This window comes from Euphorbia lathyris, chromosome 7, assembly GCF_963576675.1.
Source record: "Euphorbia lathyris chromosome 7, ddEupLath1.1, whole genome shotgun sequence".
NCBI classification, from domain to species: domain Eukaryota; kingdom Viridiplantae; phylum Streptophyta; class Magnoliopsida; order Malpighiales; family Euphorbiaceae; genus Euphorbia; species Euphorbia lathyris.
This window is the reverse complement of record NC_088916.1, coordinates 88,767,718-88,780,054: the sequence shown is the minus strand read 5'-3', so window position 1 is coordinate 88,780,054 and position 12,337 is coordinate 88,767,718. Positions and strand designations below refer to the sequence as shown.

General features: G+C 31.0%; 1 non-coding gene across 1 annotated transcript; it reads right to left on the bottom strand.

Annotated features, from left to right (window-relative positions):
• Window positions 1-6,996: 6,996 nt before the first annotated feature.
• On the bottom strand, window positions 6,997-7,081 carry TRNAM-CAU (transfer RNA methionine (anticodon CAU)). Its single transcript is given in 2 exon segments — window positions 6,997-7,032; window positions 7,044-7,081. It is a non-coding gene; the product is annotated as a tRNA-Met (tRNA).
• Between the last annotated feature and the right edge of the window lie 5,256 nt (window positions 7,082-12,337).

Sequence of the window (12,337 nt, the reverse complement as noted above, 5' to 3'; positions counted from 1 at the left end):
ACACAATTACAACTCATAAATTGACAGAACCTTTTTAATTCAAATTGTATATACGCATTGCATTGTCAATAATAAGCTATCATTATAATCATTTCCTTAATTTCTTCTTCCACATTCTAAATAACCAAACAACCCAACCTGCTTCTTCTGTGTGCAGGATACAAGTAAACATAGATCGCAGTAAAATCAACGTGCATCTAAGTCCAAGACCAACTCATCAATAAATGAATCTATAAATGCCATATAGAATCACCATTCCTCTCTATGCCTAATAAGTTCATATTTATGGTGTTATATTGATCTCTGATAAGTAAAAGAAGAAAGCAACAAATTAAATGCTAACCTTGCAGTACAGGAAATCTAGAGAAAGTAGCAGCAATTCCTGTAATTGATAAAAATATGTTAAAGGTAAGCCCAGAAGAACAGAGAGCTCCGGAAAAGAACAGGAAACAAGATTTGAACAGGGTTCTGAAATGTAAATAAAGTAGCAGCAATGCCTCTAATAATAATAAAAAGGTGACCACTTAATTCTTTATGCAATTTCTTCTCTTCTCCTTGAACCACAAAACCTATTTTAAAACTTGATTCTGACTAGGAGGATTTGCATACTAAAAGATAGATGGTGTGGAAATTATGTATTTTAAAATTCATTTTTGTCTAATTCAACATTTTTTTTACATTAAGTCCATCTTAGACAGAAAGCTAGTTCAAAGATCATCATTATAATATGAGTACCAATCAAACTCAACAATCTCAATAAAACAATTCAGAATTTGGTTTTATGATTATCTAACTGTAACCCAACCTTACCTATAATGTTTTTTCGATATAGTTAAATTTTATGTATTGTAAATAAGGTAGAAACTCTTTAATAATTAAGTAGCATGATATTCTAAAAACCGCAGAATAAAAAATACCTCACAACTCAAGTCTCGAGTTTGCTCCAAATTTTATGGCTGTCATAATGTTTAACAAGCATAAAGGCTACTCACCTAGTTTTAATGTGAACATTGTTGTTAAAACACTACATGAGAATATCAATAGCTATTTACCTCCTTCAGAAACACAAAATAAGAATTAATTTTGTTAAATTACAAACTCCATCATGGTAGAGACATGACATATCTAAAAAATGAATAAAAATTTATTTGCAAAGACAGAATAAAAAGATGCATTTGCAACTTGTTTATTTATTCTTCAAGGATAAGTGAACACACATTGATTTCATTAGATAAAATCTCAACATGCGACATTGTACTGAATCTACATTCACAGAGGAAAGGGAGTCATGTATGAATCTGGTATTCCTCAAAAGTAATTTTAGTAAAATCAAGCAACACTATTTCGCACAAGATGTAAGGTTGATTTTAAGCAAAATAAAATATTTTGTAACTTTGATTTTATGACGGTGAAAGGCCTTAAAAGAGGCCAAAATGCATGCTAGCTGAAAAAATTGAAGCACATTGATGTTTGGACCATATATTATTCTTCTTTAGCCACAAGGATACGAACAGAGCTACCATGGCTGGATTTTGGAAGGCAACTGGGCAAGACAAGGCAATTTTTGACAAAGGAAAACTCATTGGGATGAGAAAAACACTTGTTTACTGCAAAGGAACAACTCCTAATGGACTAAAAAATGACTGGATTATGCATGAATATAGACTCTAATGTGACCACAAATGTTTGAACCTTTGAACCTAAAATTCTTGCAATGCCAAGCACTGCATGATCTCCATCAGCAATATCTAATCCTCCATAAAGTTTGAACAAAAAATTATACAGGCCGTAATGTCTATTACCTTAAAAAATTTTCCATAGAATAGGAGGTCGACTAGGGTATTGGAAAGCAACTAATCTAATAAACATCTAACAATAGGACTTGTCAAATAACAGAGTAAAAATTTGAAAAAAAAAATTTGAGTTTGCTATCACAATCATTTCATGAGTTTGTTTGATAATGTTCAAGAGCGGAGACGCTGGAAACCTTAGCCAAATGAATATTGGAATCAGTTTGAACTGTAGAATCCGTTTGAAGCAGTATCAAAATAAACCCTAAATCCCAGATTAAGGGCAAAATCTCTAAAGTCAACAAAATACATGTATATATGCATCATTTTAACACAAATTCAAGTAACAAAATACAGTTGAAACAATGAACTCCAGAAAGTCAACAACTGAAGTGCTTTTTCAGAACCTTATAAATCTGCTAATATAGCTTGGAATCTAGTTGTTATAAAAAAAAAGCTTGGAATCTAGTTGAATTACTATACTATTTTTGGGTTAAAACCAAATGGCACCAATTCGAGTGCCTGCAATTAGCAAAAACCATAAGCATTTGGGTGTTCAATGTACTAATTTTTTCTTCCTTACAATTAGCAAAATAATTTTTTGTTTGTTACAATTCCAGACCCTTGATCTCCAATATGTAAAACTTGTTTAGGATCCCAATCACTATATCTAAGTGGACAAGTATAATTCAAATCCTAGATGAAAAATATCTCTCAGAATTCCAATTAAACAACTAGTTTTTATATTAAACAGCTAAAGTAAATATGAACCAAAATAAAACAAAGGCATTCCCAAAAATTGGGGTATCCACTTACCTCAAATAGCCTTGGATTTCCCAGAAATTGGGGTCTCCCCTTCACCGTTCACCAGAAGTTAAATGTAACATGTAAAACATCTAACTAAGTTAGGTTAGCAAATAGAAATCACTGTTAATTCCTAATATCTTCTTGCTGCAACCAGAAATCATAGTATTAATCATCAACATCAAACTACAATTATAAGATATATAAAATTCTATTCAACCAATGCTTCAATCAACATAACTAAACACTAACCAACAGTAAACTAAGCTCTGATACAGAAACACTAAGAACTCACAGTTTATAACCAAAATAGGGCTAACTAATCAGTGAAGTGTAAAAAACCTTTTAGAAAAATCTAAAAGTTGTTCGAGAAGACAAAATATCCCTCATTGTCCGTAGCATTTGGGAAATTCCGCTGAACAAAGCAGAGAAAAACACAAAATGAAGCAAAGTCATATACAAGTTTGTCCTAAATTTCAGTTCATCACTCAAGCTGAAATTTTCAATAGATCTACATTTGCTCGCAGATTTATCAAATTGAGGAAAAAACTCCTGAACCCATTAAAAATTAACGCAGCCCCATTTAATTTTAAGAAACTTGACTCACCTAAAATGACGAACAATCTCAGGTGGCCGGTTCAACTTCTTCCGTCCAAGCAAGGCAAACAATGGTTGTAATTCGAACTCATAAAGGATGGGAGTGGAGAGAGATAGAGAGACAGAGATGAGGGAAAGAGTTGGCTAAATCGATAAGGAAGACAAAGAGAGAAGAGAGTGGGTGTTTGAGAGAGAATCGATGGTTCCAGATGGAGAGAGTGGGTTTTGAGAGAATAGTCTATGTTGAAAGATAAAGAGAAAAGGGGGGAAAACAGAAAGTAAAATGTGAAAAGGGGGGGGGGAGAATTCCCACTCTCTAAAAAAAATTTCCTCTTAATTTAAATAAAATAAATTTTTTTTTATTAATTTTACCACCAACGGAATTCTGTCGGTGTAGAAAATAATCCGCTGGTGAGTTAATAAGTCACTGACCACATTTACTTTCCGCTGCTGATCCGTCGGTGAACACCAGCGGAATCTGATCTGCTGTTATTCCGCTGGTGATCACCAGCGAAATTGATTCCGCTGGTAAATTCCGCTGCTAATACGTGTTTTTCTAGTAGTGGGACCAACAATCTCAACCTTAGTTAGAGAAACCAAGTGCTTGTTAGCATCTTGTAAAGCATCCAAAATAGGTGAAACCGAAACAGTAGGCGACGAAGTGGCAGATTGCGTAGATATCACAGTTGGACTGGTGACCATGTTTATGTAGGTATTACTTATAATCCCAATTCATTTCTGCTTATATGCATAGATGATTCTTATTAGGATTAATAACCTAAAAATGAATCTAAATAACATAATCCCTGTAGTTATTTTCTTTAACTAATACAAATTTAAGGAAGAAATTTCTAATTTAAACCTTAACTTACTTGCTCATTGTTAGAATGGATGGTTTTCGCCAGCGACATTCTGCAATCAATGATAAAATATCCTTTTTTTGTTCTTAGGAAAGCCACAAAAACCTGTGTTGATGCACTCGCATCTTGCCATGGAATGTCTTCTTGTTTCTTCACCATTGTTGTTCCTACACATAATTAACTTTTTTCAGATTTTACTATTTCTTTTCCATTCTGAACAGTCCTAGTTATCTTAAAATTGCGATCCTCATTACCTCCTCGATGTTGATTTCCCTTGGTTTTGATTTCCTTCTTGAATCAGATTGTTAACTTTATTGCCCCCCATACTCTCCGGTGGTTGATGCCATATAAGGCGCTTTAATATCATAACAAGATCTCAATAAAAAGAGAGAAGGGTAAATTACACAAATGGCCACTGAACTATAACTATTTTCACATTGTGGCCACTGAACTTCAATTCTTCCCGATATGACATTGAACTTGACACTTTGTTACACCGGTGGCCATTTTTGACCATTGACCACCATTTATGACCTTTGACTCTTCTTTTTAACTAGTTGTCTCTCTCCTTCTCTCTTTTTCAAACATTTTATACCCATTTTACCTTTGTCCCTTTCTTGTTGTGTCTTTCTCCCTCTCTTCATCCCTCTCTTTCTCCATTGCAACTCCTTTCTTACAACATCCTCCTCTCCCTCTCTTTCTCCATTGCAACTCCTTTCTTACAACATCCTCCTCTCCCTAATTGGCTGACAAATCCATATGCTAAAAACCGTCATTTCCTATCTATTCCAACCTCTCATGCTCTTTCCTCCCCTTCACTCTCTTCCTCTTCTTTTCCACTACATGAAGGCAAGTACATTATTGAATGATAAAAATTAATGAAACTGCCAAAGCATGACCCATGCATATAAATAATGTAATATTGAAGGTTCATAATTATACTATTTTTTAAAAAAATTTGTACATGTTGCAGGAAGGTTATACCAACTCCATTTGCAACACTCTCAATGTTCATATGGCTTCCATTTGGAATTTTTTTGCTGAATTGGGTGATTAAATTATACATGTGGCTGTGAATACTAGTGTGAGTATGTTTTATGAGACAACTGTAAGTGGCTTGAAATGTTTGGGTCCAATTTTCAACTCCAGAATATTGAGTCGCCGAAAAGAGTTTTTATCCAAAACCCATCATGGATTTCTACGGTTTTTTTCAAGGGTTTGTATAAAATTACGAATCGAGAAATGAAGTTAGAGTTCCAGAACATCGAGAAGATGAAGTGTAATTTCTTAAGGATGATGTAGATTAGAGAAGAGATTGAGGCATAGGAGAGAAGAGTGACATGGAGAAAGAGAGGGATGAAGAGAGAGAGAGAGACATATTAAGAAAAGGACAAATGTTAAAATGGGTATAAAATATTTGAGAAAGAATGAAGGAAAGACTATATACTCCACATCTTCCATGTACACCACGTGTTTACCTATATACCAAACCCAGAAGCTAGGAATCCATACATGGGTGGGTTGATTTTTGGCTATTTACATGAAAATCATAGGGAAATTTACATACAAATTCATTTTTGAGAAACTATTTACAACTATGTCAAGTCATAATTTTGAATTATGTCAAACTAATAAAATCATTATTTTTAAATATTATAAATTAGGAGTCTAGAATAAATAGTTTAAACTTAATTCTAAATATTATGAATTGGAGTTTAAACTTTTCAAATTAGGTATAAAAACATATTTTATTTGGCATATATAGAAAAAATGACATATTAAGAATAAAGTTTGATGATATGATTTAGTTATAATTTTGAAGTTTGATTATCATATTCATGTAAAAAGCCCAAAATCATATCTGATTATAAAATTACAATTAAATCATATTATAAAACTTAATATTAAATATGTCATTACTTTCTATATATCATAAATAAAGTATAATTATATCTCTAATTTATAAATTTTAGACCTCAATTCATAAATCCTAATCCCTAAAAAATATATCGTAGACCTCTAATTGATAAAACCTAGTCCTTAAAATATATAAAAAAACAATGATTTTCTTAATTTGATATTATTTAAATTAGTACTTGGAAACTTGTAAATAATTTTTCAAATTTAAATTTCTGTGTAAATTTCCCGAATTTTTTAGCCCTAGGTTTGAGTAATTTTTAAAGTCTAGCCCATTAGGGATGAGACAATATATAATATGAAAGATAATCACATATTTAGAATTAAGTTTTGTAATATGATACAGTTATAATTTTTATAACTAATATGATTTTCATGTAAAAAGCCCTTTTATATTTTATAAACTTTTATTTATTTGAACTTTATTTTTCCAAATAATTATAGAAATGTATTTCCTTTATTAATTATTCTCAATGTACTCTTTATTTTCATAACATTTTTGAACTAATTTTTATTATATCTATTTTTCTGATGAATTATTATAACTAAAAACAAAAAAAATAATATAAAAATGTTATAATTTTTATTTGAGCTTTTTCATGAAAATAATATTAATTTAAACATTACAATTACATCATATTAGTTATAAAAACACGTCGGACCAAATAGGAAAAAGATTCGAGGAAGATATTTCTATAATTATTTTCATAACATTCTTCAACTAATTTTTATTATATCTATTTTTTTATGAATTATTATATCTATTTTCCATTAAAAAACCAATTTCTTATTTTAGAGACTCACATAACATAATTTTTTAATTAAATTTTAATTTATTAAAATTATAAAAAAAGTAGAACTCAAAATAATAAAAAAAAGTGTAAAAATGTTATGGTTTTTTGCAAATATACCAAAAAGTTTCAGCTAAATTTTTTTAGGCTTTTTACATGAAAATCATATTAGTTATAAAAACTATAATTACATCATATTAGTTATAAAAATACGTCCGCCCAAATGGAAAAAAGATTTAGGGTGAGAGAGGCTCGAACTCTCGACCTCAGGATCACTCAGAAGCTATGAGACCTACGCGCTAGCCAACTGCGCCACCACCCCAATGGTAAAGATTTCTGAATCTGCATATAAGATATGTACAAAGGGCAATAATTAAGTCAAACTTCACATTGGGAGAATTCAATATAGAAATACGAAGCAATGACCACTGAAATCATAACATAATTTACAATTACATTGGTCCAATTATACATATTTTGAACTTATTTAAAATAATTATGATTTTACCGTTTCCATGAAATATCTTATAATGGTGAGAATTGATATTAAAAAAACTAATTAGTTAACCTTCATGTAGTGATAATGTTTTAGATGTACGTTTCTAATATCCTTTTTAATATTCATCATATAATTTTTTTTTTTTGCAAGAATTGTAATATTTACCTAAATCCTTATAATTTTACTTTAAAAGGGTGAAACTAGTGTTAGTGGTCATGTACAAAGTACCAGTTTTATTACCTCGAGTTTGCTAACTTTCCAAGATCCATTAGTAAAGTACCCATTGTGACCTTTTTCATCAATATGTCCGACTGAAATAAGGTTCTTTGTTATCCTAGGCACATGTCTTACTTGGTTGATTTTCCACAACATTTCATTTTCTAATTTCAAAGGAACATCACCTATTCCGGCTATCTCCAATGGCTCACCATCTGCGAGATACACCTTCCCATAGTTTTCAACTAAATAGTTCTCCACGATTTCACGGTTTGATGTCGTATAAAAAGAAGCACCCGACACTACAAGAAATTTGATCTTTTGTGACGCACGAAAATTGTCATGAAAACATGAATTTGCATCATAATATACAATAGATGACAAAAAATTATCGTGACAGTGATCGTCATGGTAGGAGCGTGGTATTATGTATATATGACAAATTCTACCTTTGTCATAAATTGTTTATTTTTATATGACGAATAAGAAGATGTGTCACTGTATTTTTTGTTTTGGTAACGCTCATTTTGCCACTATTATTACAACTGTTTTGTCACATAAAACTTTATTTCGTCATGAATAGTTAATATTTAAATGACATAATTCATTTTTCGTCATCTAAATATATAGTTAAAGTGACGAATTTCAATACAGGATTGAAATTATAGAATTGTATTAGCTTATAATTATGATATTTGTTTGTCATTAAAAATATAATATTGTTGTAAAAAGTAAATCTTGAACTAACAAAACCTCATTTTGTCATAAAAAAACATAATTAAGATGACAGAATATCTATTGTAGATTTTTAATTAAATAATACTGATAATCATTTCGGCGTTAAATGTACAATTTTTTATTGGCTACGTAGAATCTATGGAATTGTAAAATATTTATTATCATTTAATATATATTTTGAAATTACAATATTAATTCTTTTTAAAATAAAAAAGAAATTACAATATGGATTAAAATCCTAAAATAAAACATGAACAATTTAATAAATAAGGAATTCGAGAAATATCTTTTGTATTCTTCCTCTTAAATTCTTGAACAAAGCCGTTCACCATTCTATTATTGAGGTGGATGTCACCAGCTGTTGATTTCACTGTAAAGTTACCATCTTCAATCGGAAGCACTGAGGAATAAAGACTGACACCTGCAAAAATCGAAGATAAAAAAATGTTCTTCTCCCTAGTGTTGCTTGCCTTTTTGTCACTTGTCAAAACCATATTCAATAGGCTAACCGAATATCTGTACAATAGAACTAGCAAAAATTTAGTGTAAAACTACTGCGATAATCACAACGTTTCCTAATAAAAAAGGTATAAAGTGAGAAAACCAAAATCCTCCATTAATGGCAATTAGAATTGGAAAAAAAATTCAGCATCAACTAGAGTATTTGAGAAGAACTGCACCACATCATCTTCATCGGCTCCAAATTGAAGTGAAATTGAACTAGTGACCGTCAAATGGAAGTGAAATTGAATTAGTCACCATCAAGACGGAACTCAGTAGGTCTCTTCTTAAGCTGCGCACTAAATCCATACGGGTCTCCCATCACCTAAATCAAAATAATCAAATACATCAAATAAATCTCATTCCAATCTGGATAAACACCAAGTTGCAGTTATAATCGGTTGACGGCGGAGCAACGAAACAGGTGGACCTGTAGATTTGGTTGCTAGTGGCGCGAGATCGTTTGCTGGAAGTGCCATGTCATATCGAGAGTTGGAGGAAGCTTTTCGTCTGGCTCGAAAATTCGTCTTCGCCATGGCTGCTTGATATCAGTGGCGCCATAAAAGGAAGTAATGAAATTAGAGTTTTGGATTATGGGATGTTTTTTTCGTTAGTGGGTTATGCTGAAATAGGGGTTAGTGGGGTTAGTGAGAAAAATAAAATTAGTAGAAGAGTAAATAAAAAATTAAATTCTGTTTTTTTGTTATTTAATTATTTAGGAGTTTAAAGATATAAAAAAATATTTATGGTAGTTCTTTGATTATCATAAATTAAAAGATTGTGTTCATAAAAAATATTGTGTAATAACATCCTTACATATTTTTAATTTTAATTACAATAATAATTCATCATATTTTTTTTTTCATTTTCAATAAAATTATTCTGACAAGATTAATAAATTATATGTGATAGAAAAGATTAGATTGTTAAACAATTAAATTTTGTTGTACAATAATTATAAAAATACTACTACATATATTAAAGGTTTAATAGACACCCAACCCCCTAAATTTGTAACTTTTTTTCACCTAGCCCCCTCAACTTAGAGGACAACCTCTCAACCCCCTCAACTTTCCAAAAACATCACATACAACCCCTTACACTCATAGGTTCGGTCAAAATATAGACCCGTGTAGAAAACGCGCTTGACTGTTGACCACACCAATGCCACGTGTCATTTTTTTATTAAATTTTTCCATTGAGACCCCTGCTCGGCGAGCAAGCCTATTTGTGATGTTATCTACACGGGTTTTCTACACGGGTCAATATTTTGACCGAAAATAGGGATGTTTTCTACACGGGTTTTTTACACAAGCGCTTTTTCTATACGGGTCAATATTTTGACCGAACATAGGGGTGTAAGGGGCTGTATGTGATGTTTTTGGAGAGTTGATGAGGTTGAGAGGTTGTCCCCTAAGTTGAGGGGGGCGGGTGAAAAAAAGTTACAAGTTTAGGGGGTTGGATGCCTATTAATCCTATATTAAATTTTAGTAATAACTATTACGAAATGGTTATTTTATATTAGCTTATCATAATATTAAATTTATGACACTTATAAATATATTGTAGGGATAAGGTGCAAAAATACCCATAATATTTATAGTCATGAGTAATTTTATCTATAATGTTTAAAATGGTGCAATTTTACCCCTAACGTTGGCAGCCAAGAGCAATTTTGCCCTTAACGCTTAAAATAATGCAATTTTACCCTAACGATGGTAGCCAATAGCAATTTTACCTAATGTTGTCAACTTCAGAAATAATTCATCAAACTGTCTTCTCGGTCACGAACCTTGTCATCAATACTTCACATGTGAGTCAGTTTATCACTCATTAGTAATATATCATATATATATGATTAGTCGTGAAATTTTTTAAAGAAAAAAATTAAAAAAATATGTCTATTGTACGAGTTGGACAAAAAAATTCTATTTTATCGAATTTATAAATATTAATCTCCAATTCTATTATTAAATTACAGAAAAATATGATTTTTTTTAAACAAACTGATATGTAATTGGTGCAGAATAAAGAACAAAATATATATGTTTTATAATAATGTCCAAAATTGACCAAACTTGTCAATTGTGGGGATAAAATTGTTAATTGGCTGCCAACATTATGGGTAAAATATAAAATGTTATATTTAATGAAGATATAAAAAGGTTATAAATTAATATTCAATTATGACAATTTAACTTATTGTTAAATAAACATCCAAATAAATAACAATATACTAGTACTGTCATATATCGTAACAAGATATGACAACATATATTTTGTAGTATTTTTTAAATTATTTTATCACGTATTACAATCGTCATTAAATGATTATATGCAACTACGAAACATTAATTGTCATTTATTATAAATATTTCGTAAATAAATAATTTTTTTTCCAATTTGATATTATTAAAATTTCTCCGAAAACATTATGGTGACAATCATTTATATATCATCATAATAATATCACAATGCATGACGATATTTAAATAATATCACAAAAAATAATAATAAATGATAAAATTTAATTTGTTACCGTTTGTTCCAATTAAAATATCACAAATACAAAGTGCCATATAAAAAATATTTCTTACAATGACGACAGATTCGTAACCAATTATTCCCATTTCATCGCAAAAAAAATCCCTCCAAATTTATTCTACTAAATTTTCCCTCCAAAACTATAGGTTACGATATTTTGCTTATCGTCATAAACTATATCTTATAGTGACGAAAGGATAGAACAATGCAGACATTCGAAAAAATTGTCAGGAGAAAAATAAAAACTATGACAAAAGGTAAAATTTGTCATGTTTAAGTGATTATTAGTGACAAAATTATGTTCGTAGTAAAGCAAATCGTCATAAAATGCCATATTTCTTGTAGTGCGAGTCTAATACGGAAGATTCAATGGAACAATCAACGAAAAAAGTAAGGCATCTTGTACCTCATCAGCTACAACATTTGCAGCTTTCTTATTGTCTTCCTTCTTTTGGAAGTATGCATTTAGCCTTGACATGTCCAGGCTTTCCACCATTCCATCACTCCAATTTCCATCAATTTCTTGATTTGGACCTACCATTCCTCGACTTCGATCTACCTCGTCCTTGGTTAGAATTCCTTTCCTTGATTCTTCCTCTATTTTCAATATTTAAGGCAGAACTTGTCGATGTACCTTCACCAGAATCAATCCTTCACACTTCTTCAGTAAGAATTCGATCCCAGACATAACTAAATGACAATTTTCCCTTGCCAACAGAATTACTAACCGCAACCCTCATAGGCTCCCAACTATTAGGCAATGAAGCCAAAAGAATTAGAGCATGTACCTCATCATCAAAGGTAATATCAACAGATGTTAGTTGAGCAACAATGGTATCGAACTCGTTTATATGTTCTGCAACTGAAGCACTATCACCCATTCTTAAATTGAATAGCTTTTTCATTAGATGTACTTTGTTATTTGCGGAAGCTTCGCATACATATCTGATAAAAGTCTCATCATTTTAACCGTTGACTTGGTTTCTGCTATGTTTTGAGTGCCATTCTGTGTTAGCGTCAGTCTGATTACGCCCAACACCTGTTGATCGAGAAGTTCCCAATCCTCTTAGCTCATGTCAG